Source organism: Sabethes cyaneus, chromosome 2 (genome assembly GCF_943734655.1).
Source record: "Sabethes cyaneus chromosome 2, idSabCyanKW18_F2, whole genome shotgun sequence".
In the NCBI taxonomy this organism is placed as follows: Eukaryota; Metazoa; Arthropoda; class Insecta; order Diptera; family Culicidae; genus Sabethes; species Sabethes cyaneus.
In genome coordinates this window covers 15,526,609-15,540,900 of record NC_071354.1, presented here as the reverse complement: position 1 = coordinate 15,540,900, position 14,292 = coordinate 15,526,609, and the positions used below count along the sequence as shown (strand labels likewise).

At 40.0% G+C, this 14,292-nt stretch overlaps 1 protein-coding gene across 3 annotated transcripts in view; it reads left to right on the top strand.

The window, feature by feature from the left end:
- Positions 1–9,314: 9,314 nt before the first annotated feature.
- The window catches only part of LOC128738398 (sodium-dependent neutral amino acid transporter B(0)AT3), a 60,601-nt gene continuing 55,623 nt past the window's right edge, over positions 9,315–14,292 (top strand). Inside the window, exon 1 of one of the 3 annotated variants that reach the window (XM_053833492.1) lies at positions 9,315–9,372. The gene's annotated coding sequence lies outside the window, so the exon portion shown is untranslated. The other 2 variants (XM_053833489.1, XM_053833488.1) reach the window with 2 other exon arrangements.

Below are 14,292 nucleotides of genomic sequence, written 5' to 3'. Positions count from 1 at the left end.
AAAAATAATCTATAGGTGACTTAATTTAAAAAAAAAAGTTAGTGTTTTCGTAGTGTTTAATTGAAAATGGGTTAATCACAGATAAGTCTGCATATTTTTCGGTTAGAGTGTATTCAAATGTCAACACAACTTGCAAGTTCGTTGCGCATCTCGACACACGCAAGTCGGCTTCAACCTGGTCGAGCCATCTAGCACGTTGGGCCTCTCTATTCCTTGCGACGTAGCCGGCCCACCATAGTGTCCCAACTTTCGCCAGGTGTACGATGGGAATCTCTCCAGCGGTGACTGTAGCTCGTGATTCATAAGCCTTCGCCACTCTCCGCTTTTCGTTTGTACTCCGCTAAAAATAGTCCGCAACACCTTTCGTTCAAATACGGCTAGTGCAGCTTGGGTACCCAAGTAACAATTTGAGTTTTATTACACTCTTATGGTGGCATTTAAGACGAAAATTGGTCTTGAAGGCCACCATAAGACTACAATAAAACTTACATTGTTGCTTGGGTATCCTTACTCGTATTATTGTCGGCGGTGACCAGAGATCCCAAATATACGAACTCATCAACCACTTCCAGTTCATCACCATCAATAGTCACTGTCCGTGGGAAGCAAACGTTGCTTTCTCTGGAGCCTCTTCCTACCATATATTTGGTTTTCGACGCATTGATTAGTAACCCTATCCTCCTAGCCTCCGTTTTTAGTCTGGCGTAGATTGCCTCCGCCGTCCCAAGGTTTCTAGTAATGATGTCGAGGTCGTCTGCGAAGGCTAGTAGTTGGCTACTCTTGTTGAAGATCGTTCCTCTCGTTTCGATGCTCGCTCGCCGGATCACACCTTCAATAGCGATATTGAATAACATACAGGACAGTCCATCCCCTCTGCGCGATTCGACAGGACTCGAGAGTGTCCCCGAAACGCGCACGTAGCACATCACTCGCTCCAGAGTAGCTTGCTACCGACAGTTTGTCAGCCGGGTGAGCAATGCTCTTCGTTAAACCAAAAGGCCTATTAATGTCTCAGGGTCGGCACGGTTTGGAGATACATAGCAAGACTTTTCGTATTTACATGCAATTTATTCTCGGGGTATCCTGACCTGACTTAACCTAACCACGTGGTTCACTTTATCTTAAGTACTAATGACATGCGAATTATAGCTTACTCTACTTTCTCACCCTATCGATGCTGGATCTGCCTTTTCTGGTCGCACACGCGTCCGTGTGGCCAAACTTCTTCCCGTAGGACGTTCACCGCTCTATTCGTATTACGAGGTTCTGCCGTACACCTACGAACCGCCGCCACGTGCTAACTGCGGGCCTTGCTCGCCGCCACGTGCATCAACGAGCCTCGGTCGCCTAGATTCCGTCGTCCAACGAGTCCTATGTAGTGAAGCGCGTCCCGCGCGGTAATAAATCTGTCTCGGGCCACCTAGCCGATTGATCGTTCCGTTTCCTCGGCCTCAAGCGCATGGACGAACGCGTCGTAGAAGAAGATGGCGATCGTCTCGGTCGTTGTTTCAGCCGGTGCTTAATAATCGAGAATGTTGGGTCCTGAATTTACCGTACAAAACGGTCAGTTAGTTTTAATGTCACTTCATCTTTATTTCTGGAGTGGGACCAATGGAGCTGACAAGTCTTACCTGACTCAATATCCATGTGGTGTAAAGGATATGGCAAGTAAAATGCCCACTCTGCTCTCTAGCAACACGGCTGCACTAGTCAAACGATCGTATTGGAATGGCGGAACATTGGATGCAGATTGCGGATGCTGCCCTCGATCGCTTGCCGTTTAACGTATTGTCTTGATCGACAACGGCCTCTATTAACCTTATCAGGTATATCAGTTAGTCGATTATTATGGCACATTCTGCCCTGTGATAATTTTGTAACGGGAGCAGGTGATTGCGGCGTTGTTTTAGACAGCTTCTAATTCAAACGGTTACATTATCCCACACTCCCTCGAAAATAAATTGTTCTAAATTTATTTTCACGAACGACAGTTAACCGCAAATCATCACGAAAACAGCTCCAGGGTTGATTTAAATTCCGCAATCTTCTTAGAATAAACTATACAAACGATAATTTAAACAAACAATTACGCGAGGGACACTTCATCTGTTCCCTAAATTGAATTATAGCAAAGGTAGGAATCTGTCTTAACCTTCCAATATCAAACTGAAGAAATTATTACCGTTAACTAATACTGTTACCCTCTCAATATTCAACGTTTAGTCCCCTTTCAATAGCCAACAAATAAACATGTACAGGTTGCGCGGTCCTGTAGCACGCCAAGTGTTATTTAGCTAATCGATTGCTCAACAACTGATAGGATTTAGAAAATAAAAGTGTTAGAAAATTTGCAAAAAGTACTAAAATTGTCAGTCGGTGATAGATTACTCCCTATATTGATGCTTAGGATCAACGGGGCATTCATTAGAATTTGGCATCGGAGACGTGATTGCATTTATCTGTTGTTCTTCTAATGGGCACAAAGAGGCATAATATTTCACTGACCAAAGCATTTAGTTAGAAAGGGTATTGAAAAAGTTGCTGTATATGAAAGCATATCGTCTTTGATCGGAGAATCGTTGTGAAAGAGTTGGCTTCCTTCTCAAGGCTCGGGGGTATACAAAACAAAGTGCACTGTGCTACTAAAACACACATTCGAACAACATAACTTGTGGATGTGGCCACATCTAATACATCTTAATTCCAATTTCATTTTAGTTTAACTGCTTGAGCTCATTTAAAGTTCCGTATTCTCTGGAACGAAGGATTGTATTGATTAATACAAGAGATTCATTTTAATTTGGACCTGGTTTAAGATCTGCTGCGGAGAATATTCCGATATTCTTACCATTTTCATCCGCGAGTTCGTACGAGCTTGTACCGCGCCGCGATAAAACTGTACACGGGGTATACGCGGGACCAAGTTTTGCGTTGTAATTTTCACCGGCAGACGAGAGGTGAAAGTTACGCTTAAAAACGTGCTGCCCTACCTCATAAATTGGAGATTTTATAGGAAATCTTAAATTGTAACGAAGCTTATTGTCATTATAACTTTTCTGAATGTTTTTCTTCACTATTTCGTAAATTTTCTTGTCCAGATTCTGTTTTTGTTCATCTCGTTCAGTATTAGAAATTATTCTGGTATCACAATCGCGTTTATGCTCTTCGCCACGCGTAACAATTTCATGTCCGTATATAATTCTGTAGGGGATAAATCCTGTCGCATATTTCTCCATACTATTCGGAATTTTCGTTTGGACGAGAGCTGAGATTCCATAGATTGAAAAAGTCTCTGTATCTCATGGTAATAGTCGCAAAATTTGTCCCCTCGTGCTTGTAACCTAGCAGATGCTTGCACATCTAGTTGGTAATCAATATCAGGAGGTAAATACTCCCTTTTCAAACGCTTTTCTAGACCATTCCAACTATGGAAATCACCATTCTCTATCCCATCAATTAACCAATCTTTGGCTCTCCCCGAAAAAAGATGAATAGCTGATCGGAAGAGTTCCTTCTGATTCACATCTTCCGCTATAGTCAAGATGCGGTGGACTTCCTTAAGGAATTCTATAAGTCCACGACCATTGTCGCGACCATCATATCGAAGCTTCCAATCGCAAACTGATACTCGCTTAAATTTCTGAGATTTTCGCTTATTGTGGGATCTACTATGTTTGTTCTTATGTTTTTCCCGCAGATAATAATCGTCTGAACTACTAGATTCTGTGGTAGTGGTGGAGTTATCGGCAGTGTTATCCGACCCCTTAAAGCCGAATTTGCTGTCACCACTACTTCCACTACTACTGGAACTAGTTCTGCTTAATTCTCTTCGTTTCTTTAATTTTTTAAGTATTTTGTCTCTTGTTATCTTTGTATTCGGGTTCGCTATCACTAGACGTTTTTACAAAATTCAAATTTTCTTTAGCTTTATTTATTTCTTTATTCGACGTTTTTCCTTCTTTTACAGGTTCTTTTGGTTTTTGATCCGTAGCCTTGATCAAATGTTCTAATTTTGTTTTCATGGCTTGAGTGTATTTTTCTCTTTCGAGTATCTTTTCCTCTTGCATTTTCCTTTCTTGTTTCTTTGCGAGTTCCTCCTGTTTGTTTTTTACTTCTATGATGAATTCTTTAAACAAATTTATCATTTCTTCCCAATTTTCCTCCCCTCCTCGTTCTAGGCTTTCAATTCTATCAAGAAAATCTCTACGCTGGGGTTTTGGTACATTTTCTAATTGATGATTTTTTCCTAAAGGCTTTATTGACTTTTCTAATTCTACAATTTTCTGTCCTCCTTCACTCCCAGATTCCTTTTCTACATTTTGATCATTCATTTCTCTACCCGATTCCGATTTTTCTGAAACCCATCCTCCTGTTAATTCGCTATCCGAAGTGTTTTGTTTGTGTTTCTTATTCATGTGTTTTAATTTTGCATCTATATTTGCTTGTACTTCTTTCCTAATTTCCGGTAAATCAGACAGTAGTGTGAAATACCTAGTATATAACGATTTCAAGTTCTTCTCTAGACCTGTTAACAATATTACGAATTTATCCGCATCTCGCATTTTTCGTAGTATATTCACCCGATGCATATAATGAATCAATCGCGTTTGCAATTTTTGTTTCTCTCGCGCATTTGGTTTAGATTTTTCTACTAATAAAGTAATTTCTTTTACATTTTCAACAATTGGTTCTAATTCCTCCTCTATTTGTCGTGAAGGTTCGCAATAAATTACTTGTGTCGTATTCATTGCTCTTTCTTCTTTTAATTTATCCTTTAATTTACGATATTTGATACTGTCGTGTTCGTTTACTTCAAAAGGTATTTTTCTGATAGATAGTTCAAATTCCAATTCATCACTTTTTAAATGATACACGTCCAAAGATTTGTATCGAATTTCGTATTCCATTTTCTCGATTTCCGAAGCTCTAACAGTTATAGTAAAAAATTGAAATAAGATATTTAGATAATACACGAAAAAGTTCCAATGAAGCTAATTACAGGGAATTAGTTCAACGAGCCTTAGTTTACAACATCACTTAAGACATTAAATTATGATTGGCAATCGTTCAGCTAAACACTTAGATTTGTCGTCACCGTGTTTTTAATCCTATTTAATTATTAAATACATGCATAATTGAGCTGTTTGATTATGGAATATTGAATCAAGACCCATTCACATCCGTTTGCTTTTTCCCAATACTCAAACTAAATAATAAATTAACGTTTCTTTGTTTAAACCATATGCTTCGTAGAATATTCAAAGTGGATTTAAGCATAAATTATGCTTCGCGCACTAGTAAAGCTGTTACCGATCCGAAATTTGCAATCACTTATCAGTCGTATTGTCGAGGGAATGCAAAATAACTTTAACGTTCTAGTTATCAGCTGTCCTCTTTCGTCATGCAACATGCAGTCTAGTTAGTCTCTCTGTTATTCTCCTAACAAAACTTTTAAGTTGGGCGCCAATTGCTACCGACAGTTTGTCAGCCGGGTGAGCAATGCTCTTCGTTAAACCAAAAGGCCTATTAATGTCTCAGGGTCGGCACGGTTTGGAGATACATAGCAAGCCTATTCGTATTTACATGCAATTTATTCTCGGGGTATCCTGACCTGACTTAACCTAACCACGTGGTTCACTTTATCTTAAGTACTAATGACATGCGAATTATAGCTTACTCTACTTTCTCACCCTATCGATGCTGGATCTGCCTTTTCTGGTCGCACACGCGTCCGTGTGGCCAAACTTCCTCCCGTAGGACGTTCACCGCTCTATTCGTATTACGAGGTTCTGCCGTACACCTACGAACCGCCGCCACGTGCTAACTGCGGGCCTTGCTCGCCGCCACGTGCATCAACGAGCCTCGGTCGCCTAGATTCCGTCGTCCAACGAGTCCTATGTAGTGAAGCGCGTCCCGCGCGGTAATAAATCTGTCTCGGGCCACCTAGCCGATTGATCGTTCCGTTTCCTCGGCCTCAAGCGCATGGACGAACGCGTCGTAGAAGAAGATGGCGATCGTCTCGGTCGTTGTTTCAGCCGGTGCTTAATAATCGAGAATGTTGGGTCCTGAATTTACCGTACAAAACGGTCAGTTAGTTTTAATGTCACTTCATCTTTATTTCTGGAGTGGGACCAATGGAGCTGACAAGTCTTACCTGACTCAATATCCATGTGGTGTAAAGGATATGGCAAGTAAAATGCCCACTCTGCTCTCTAGCAACACGGCTGCACTAGTCAAACGATCGTATTGGAATGGCGGAACATTGGATGCAGATTGCGGATGCTGCCCTCGATCGCTTGCCGTTTAACGTATTGTCTTGATCGACAACGGCCTCTATTAACCTTATCAGGTATATCAGTTAGTCGATTATTATGGCACATTCTGCCCTGTGATAATTTTGTAACGGGAGCAGGTGATTGCGGCGTTGTTTTAGACAGCTTCTAATTCAAACGGTTACAAGCTTTGATCAGCCGCGTCGGTAGATGGGACAGACTACACCTTCCATCCACTCCTCCGGTAGTTTCTCCTCCTCCCAAATCCTAGAAATTATCCATTGCCGTTGCTAGAGGTTCTTGGCCATTTTTGTAGAGCTCTGCCGGGAGTCGGTCCTTTCGGCGGCTCTATTATTCTTCAGCTGACCGATTTCTCGCCGAATCTCTTCGAGATCGGGAACCGGCACGCTGTTGTCGTTTATAGGCACTCCTGGGTTAACTTCCATTGCGTCTCCTGCTGCTATCCTATCACCGTTGAGGTGCTCATTGAAATACTGCTTCCACCTGTCGACCACCTCGCGCTCGTTTGTGATTAGATCCCCTCCCTCGTCCCTACACATGTCAGGTTTAGGTGTGTAGCCCTTACGAGTTTGGTTCACTTTCTCGTAAAACTTGCGTGTGTCATTAGCCCGGAAAAGTTGTTCCAGCTTCTCACGATCTCTGTCCTCCTTCTGGCGCTTTTACAATACTAACTACTTTTTCAATACTAAATATTACATCGATAATGTTTTGAAGAATCATTTACTTCTTATCGTCAAAATTACACGAATGCACCATGCTGCTTCAACAAGATTCTTTTACACTGGCTCACCAGGCGAAAGCTATCACTGTCTTGGTGTGAGGACAATTTTCCGGATTTTTTTTTCTTCAAAAGAATGGCCTGCCTCTTCGCCTGATTTGTTTCCTTTCGAATTCTACGCATAGGATTACATGCTAGGCAAACTAGGAAGCACCAAAGGATTGACTGTGGCATTTTTAAAACAACGTTTGGAAAAGATTTGGGATGAAATGCCTCAAGATATTGTGCGTGCCAACTCTAACGCTTTTCTACAACACTTACGACTGGTAATTAAAACAAAGGGAGAAAGATTTTAATTGGACTAATTTAAGACAAATGTTACAGATATATTTGACACAAATAACACTCAAAATTAAAATTTAAGCGTTTTATTTTTGTAACCATCTACTTTACTGCCAGTTATTACTACTCACCCTGTGCAAAATTTGAATAAATGTCCTCTTTTCTGTGGCTCTTTTTTTGTGTTCTCCCACTAGTGGACGTAAACGAGACTTGAGTGTATATGATTTTTTGTCGTCCACTTACCGTAGTCAAATCGTTGCAAAATTAGTATCAAATACGCAAAAAAGTCTGAAGAACCGAAATGAAAAAAAAATTCATTCCATTTTTTTAATGCAAACAATTACTCTAAATTTTTTGTTACTTTCTTAAGTTTCTCGTTACCTAAAAAAGTATAGTACCTAACAAGAATTCATCAATTCTCAATCAAATCATAATTTGAATTTTTGCATAACGATTGGCAATTTTCTTCTCTTATTACTTGAGCTGTTCAGTGATTTCCACTTACCCCAAACGGGTCACCCTAATCTAGCAACGTAGACAATTGGAACGGTACAGAAGAACCCCGACTAGATTTCACAAAGGATCGCATGCTCTATTCATAAATGCCAACATAGGAAAGCGGAAAGTGGTGACGCGAACGAGGACGAGCCGAGAAACAAACAGTACCTACCATTCACAACCATCAACACATACACACAGGCGGCAAATCCAGCTATGTAAAAGCATAATGATTAGCCTTCCCAACCTGCGAGCGAGCACTATAATATGGAGAGCACCGCGCGCGATGGGTCATAGCGGAGCGTGCGCACCTTACCCCACCGAGACCGCGTGGTCGGAAATGTATGAAAAGCGGCAGGCAGGTATGAACGGTTGTGGACGCACCAACACAAGCGTGCACAAGGATGAACGCACCAAGCGAATCGTGAAGCATGAGAACGAGAGCATAATATAATCAGGAGCAGGGCGCACCTAACCCAAGCAAAGAGGGTCGTCGTCGTCGTCATTGCCCGATGAAAGGAGCCGGGTCCACGTGGAGGAGGGTGGTTCGCGGAGAAGAATGATTATGCAAAAATAGTTGAAAAGACACGTCGAAACGTTCAAAAGAAAAAGCCGAGCCGGATTGATAATGGATTCGGGTGAACAATGGAACTATGCTTTCGTTGCGCTATAGGAAGGTTGTTTTTGAGCATATTTTTTTAGCGGATTAAGTAGATTTTCCGCTGACGTTCCAATGACAGAAAAGTTACTATTTCGTAATGTACATCCGACGCGAGTGCTTCTACAGGAACAGTATGTTCACTGTTATTTTACGGGTGTATTAGTGATTTGTGAATGTGCCAACAAATGGCATTGCGCGCGTTCTACATTTAACTGCCGAAATGAACGATATTGCGTGGTTTATGAGTCTGGTCACAGGGATGTCATTTAATTCGTGGAAAATAACGCAATTCATAATTGAATTTTCCCATCCTTTGCAAGGGTTGATAATGTAATCAAATCATTTAACACAATAATTGTTTGTATTTTTAACAAAAGAAAAGAAGCAAACGAATAGATTTGAACTGACTTGTTAAACATTGGATTTACGATAAATAGCTTACAGATTACAGATAAATAAACAATTTTAATTTTTGATTTCACCGATAAATTTAGTGGTAAGTTACTACGACGGGACATTTCGTCTTTCACACGATGTAGTGATTTCATTTTTCCATCGTTTCATAATATCAGGATCGGATGCTCAGATTTAAATTTTTCAACATATTTGCTGTAATAATGAGCGAAATTTTATCGTTATTTTGATATAAATTCCATAAACTGATTCAACAATCCTCCCATTCGTTTTCATTTTCATGACTCAAGCTATACAAGCATGACATCTTCCATCAGCGAAACCCAGAACATCCCTAGCGACCGACCAGTCGCACTATTGAGTCTACACAGCATAGGTAACCGATTGGTTCGAAAATTCCCTAGTACACCAGAGACGGCCTGCCGTTCGGCCGATCAGTTCCCTTCGTGAGTTCAAACGGTGCGGTCGTGAAAAATCGTGAGAAACCAAAACTGATACCACTCGCTGGAAAACTGATTTTCCGCCTCGTCTCCTCGAATTCAGTGGGTGGCACAGTTTTTTTTCTCGCTCTCTTCGGACATAAGCATACGAATAGTGCACACAGTGTGTGAGCAGTAAACCGTCGATGCTGAACTGTGGAATTCGGTCTAGTGGAAGCTGGAGCAAGTGCTAAGCGAAGAGGAAAAATCAATGCCTCTCGGTGTCAGCGGAAATTTTATTTGGTGATTGTTTGGAAAAATTTTCTTTCGAAAACGAAAAGAAAGTTAGTGTTTTAAAATGAGAAATGGAAACACGTGGAAAGCACTCATCACTGAGCAAGGTCTAATGGAAAACGTAATGAATGAGCGTAATTAAAATAATGGATAAAAATTTTATCGCCGATTTGTGTCACAATTACATAACAAAAGTTTTTAATGAAAAATGCAACATGCTGAAATAATTATCTATCAACACCCGGTGAATACATAAAGAATAATGATTTCTGAAACAAATTGCATAACAATAAAGTTATGGTCTATCCTCTCTCCTGCTGCTTTCCGCTGACTGATGATGCTGGCCCTAGCTAGGTAAATTGCACCGCCCCCAATCCACCACACAGCTTACAAGGATTGTTCCGGGTTTCAACGTATCGAGCAAAAAAAAATCGCAGCCCCACTTTAAGCCCATTTAGTCTGGTCTGGTGTCCTTCTGCTATACATGTATTGGTGTAGTGAAATCCTTACGCAACGCTGGTGTTAGTAATAGCGGCGACAAGTGTTAGTGAAAGGAACCGACTGTCGATGGAAAATTCCACCCTTTGGGCGACCTAAACCTCCCATCCGGTGGGGTTCTAAAGTGGGGCGAAATTCACCCTTATGCACACGCCAGCTACTACTGTAGTGTTTGAATTGCATTTAGCGAGTGAACCACGGACATCGCGAGCGCTTGGTGACACTATTTTGCAAATCGTGAGAGGAAGACGATGGCATATGGCACGGCATGCGCTAGATGGTTATCGACCGGTGAACTTCGGTGTGTTTTGTTGAATGGGCGAGTTGTTGAACCGTCGTTTTTTTTAATTGCAAAATATGCACGCAACTTCACTGAAAAGGCGTGCGAGGTCTGCAGTTTGCTCAGCAGAAATGAAGGTACCTATGTTTACAAACTTTGGCTGCCAGTGGCTATCGACCGACTTGGAATGATAAAAGATAGAAGAGTCAACGTAGCATGGTAAATTGATCGGCTTTCAAAGCAAACGTATTATACAAGAATAAAAAGTTGACGCTTTCAGAACGGATTTTACTGTCAATTCGATCAGTTTACAGTTGAGTGAATTTAAATTATAATTGCATTACTCTCTCGTTAGTTTGTAAAACTGACAGCGGGTTCTCTTAGGCTGATCAAATAGTATACCGGTACTTCCCCCCTCAGTTAGTTTGTGTTGCTCACTCAACTTTCAAATAGAAATATGACTAACTAATGAAAGCACATCGCACAGCCATGAATACTGCATTAGAATGCATAATTACAATAACAACTGGTCAAATGTGTCACTAACACCAGTCAACAACGATTTTGTGCTAACAATCAGAATTATTGAACGATTCTATTTTTTGGATTGTTCTTATACACTGCTAGTGGCTGAATTATTCTAACATATTTCTTAAAACCAATTGTGCGATTTAAAAATTAACAATAAACTGCTGCAACTTGATGCTAGTTTTTGGAAAAAATATGAATGTGAATGAATTTTCTTGCTAGAACTCTAGCAATGAAAAAAATCAATTTTGGACACACCTCTGCTGGATAACCCAGAATATCTTCGGTATGGCGACATCCATTTAGTACGTCACGCAAATTTTGACCAAAATCAACCCCCCCTCCCCCCCTTGTCACATTTCGTCACACATTCGTGACCCCCCCTGAGAAAGTACGTCACGTCACGGCAATCCCCCCCCCCCCCCTTCACAACAAAAAAATTAAATATTCATTCCAACCTTTTTATTTAAAGCTATCAAATGAATTTCAGCAAATAAAAAAAGGAAAATTTTCGAGCTTATAAGTCATCGATTCACGGATTTTGAAGATGATCTTCAATTGCTGCAATCGGATATGCTTCGGAAGTCGCTGATGTGCCGTCGATTAATTTTTAGCGCATATCTACGCCCTTTACATTCATCCACTCAAATTCGTCTGATCTAGTTGAAAGAATCAGGACTTCCAGCTGACGTCTTGCAGCAACACGCCTTGGAAGAACTTTTCTGAGGGACTTTGTCATTTTGTGTATTTCTTCAATCGTGTAATCATTCAACACTACCTTAGATGCGAAATTTAATCCGCAAGTGGCTTAAACCCTATCCTTCAGAGAGCTTTTGAGTGAGGGGCAGTATAAATTATACCGAAAAACCTTAAAAGCAGCCGTGGAACTTCGGTATGAGTTTTTGTTCATCGATTGAGTTCAGCACGAATATCAAGGGAAAACATTGCCGTGGGTCTCTGGTAGCATCCCGTAACCCTTCAGGAGTTTGTGCGACTGCTATTTGCGGTTGCAAAAATCTTTTAGGCAGGACGGTACTCAAGCAGCTCTTCAGCGGTGTACTGCATATTCTGTAAAGCCTTAATGGAGAGTTCATACTACATAGAATAAATGAGTCCTGTTCACACATATATGTTCAAAAAAGTGTTCATTCAAAAAATTTAACTATTTGTTTTAAAATCTATCAGTACGTTAATTTTATAGAAGCCTTCAATAGTTGTATCTTCAAATGAAGGCTAAATTATAATTTCCCGAATAAATTTTCCATTTGATTTTTTTTTATGTGATGTCACATAACTTCATACCCCCCTCCCCCCTACGTCACAAATCGTCACGATTAGGTCAACCCCCCCCTCCCCCCTATATGCGTGACGTACTTTATGGATGCCCCCTATGCACTGGCCACTGAAAATCGTGAAATATTTCTAAAAAACTGGAAAAATTACCTCATCGAATGCAATTGGTTTCATCTAAAGATGTCTTATATTGGTTAAGTTAGAGCTTTTTAAATTTTGTCAAAATTTTGCCTGTCCCGATCATTTTGTCTAACTCCTGTACATACCTCAACCCTCTGTCGGGCAACATCGTAAAAACGATGCAACCTAGTTAATGACTATTTTTCCATGAACGTATAGCTCTAGGCTTGATTTTCATGAAAAATAATTATCTGGACGAGCGCTAGGTGAAAAATGTCTTTGAAAAAATCGTTTTTAATGTCCAACGTTCTATCGAGTTATTTTTGAAATTAGATTTATCATATTGCATTTAGTAAAGCCTGTAAATTAAGTACACATTCAATCACAGGTGAATCATTTCATTCTAAAGGCTTTTTTCTTCAATAGTAAAACTGACCAAAATTCGCGAAACATTTTGTTTTTTTTTGCAAAACCTGAATTCTTCTTTTTAAATTGTTGCCAAAACGTCAAAAAGTCTATTCTGAACACATTCGTCATATTTTCCATTCAAAATAAATTTAAATTTGATTTGGCTCTGAGACTTTAAAAGCGAAGGCCGTCTACGGACGTAAATTACAGCAATTAACTTAAGTGAAACGAAAGTTTATTTATTATTCAAAATATTTTTTTTTTTTTTGAAACGGTAGTTCTTTTACAATTGATGAAGGGACGGCAGAAGAAAGTAATAAAATTTTAGAGTGGTGGAGAAAGAGCGGAAAGGTGAGAGACGGGGGTTATTAGCAGCTACGCTTATCAAGTAGTCGTTGTGACTGACACCTAACTTTTATCCAATGGGGTCGAACCAAACTATAATCTGAGATTATAACCGGAATTCCATCCTAAAAAACTAAGGACATTATTTACACTACTACAAATGTGCGAGGCAGAGGCACTAAGAACGCCCAAGTAACAATTCTAAAGCCACTTGAAACGTTTTACTTGAATTTTATAAAGGTTTTATTGCGGTATTAATCATTAGCTCTAGTTTTATTGTGGTATTGCATAATACCAAGAGGATCCGAGTCCAAACACACTTATAGCTAGCTATAAAGCCATACTAAAACTGTCAATAAAGCAACTTTATTGTGGTTGCTTATATTACCACGTTAAAACTTGTTGATTGCACCACGTCTCTTATAAACTTACCATAAGTGTGCCATAGCAATACAAAATGGCGCACCAATCAAAATTGATCTTATTGCGGTTGCTTTTCAAACCGCAAGAAATATGTTAGTTTTACAGAGCTATTAAAACGGTAACACCCTGACCAAACAATTTTTTTGCTGCTATTTAAAGTTCAACACCAAAATCATGCGAAGTCATATTGCCAAATTCTAGTGTTTTGTTTTATGTATGTATGTATGGGGGGAATCCACCATCAGTTCAAGGTCCTGCCAGTGTATGTGTATGTTACTTACAGTAAATCCAAATTTGATTGTCAAATGAATTTCACACTAAAGCTGTTATAGAAGGACCAAAAGGGATTGGGCGGACCCACAAGCAGAGACACTTGTGCGCATTCCGGGATTATAAGAATTTCCTTCCAGTATTAGGATCCTTCCATGTAACAATCAATTTCGCTGCACCAGTTCTAACCCACGTGATGGTTTGTTTGTTCGAAGAGTGCAACATAAATATTGTTTCAGACCCTCAGGAGTCTCCTCCTAGTGATTCCGGTTGACTCCTCACTCCATACTCCAGTCTTTCACTCATATGTTGCCTCTGTATTTAATGCATATAATGAATTTATCACATGATATATAATGAAATGAAATTAATATGGATAAAAATAGAACGAGCTCACCAGCAGTCCTCTACATCAGATATAGTTGCATCATAATGATGCCATCATTTGAGTTTCCATCAATCCTACATGTACAACAACAACAACAATC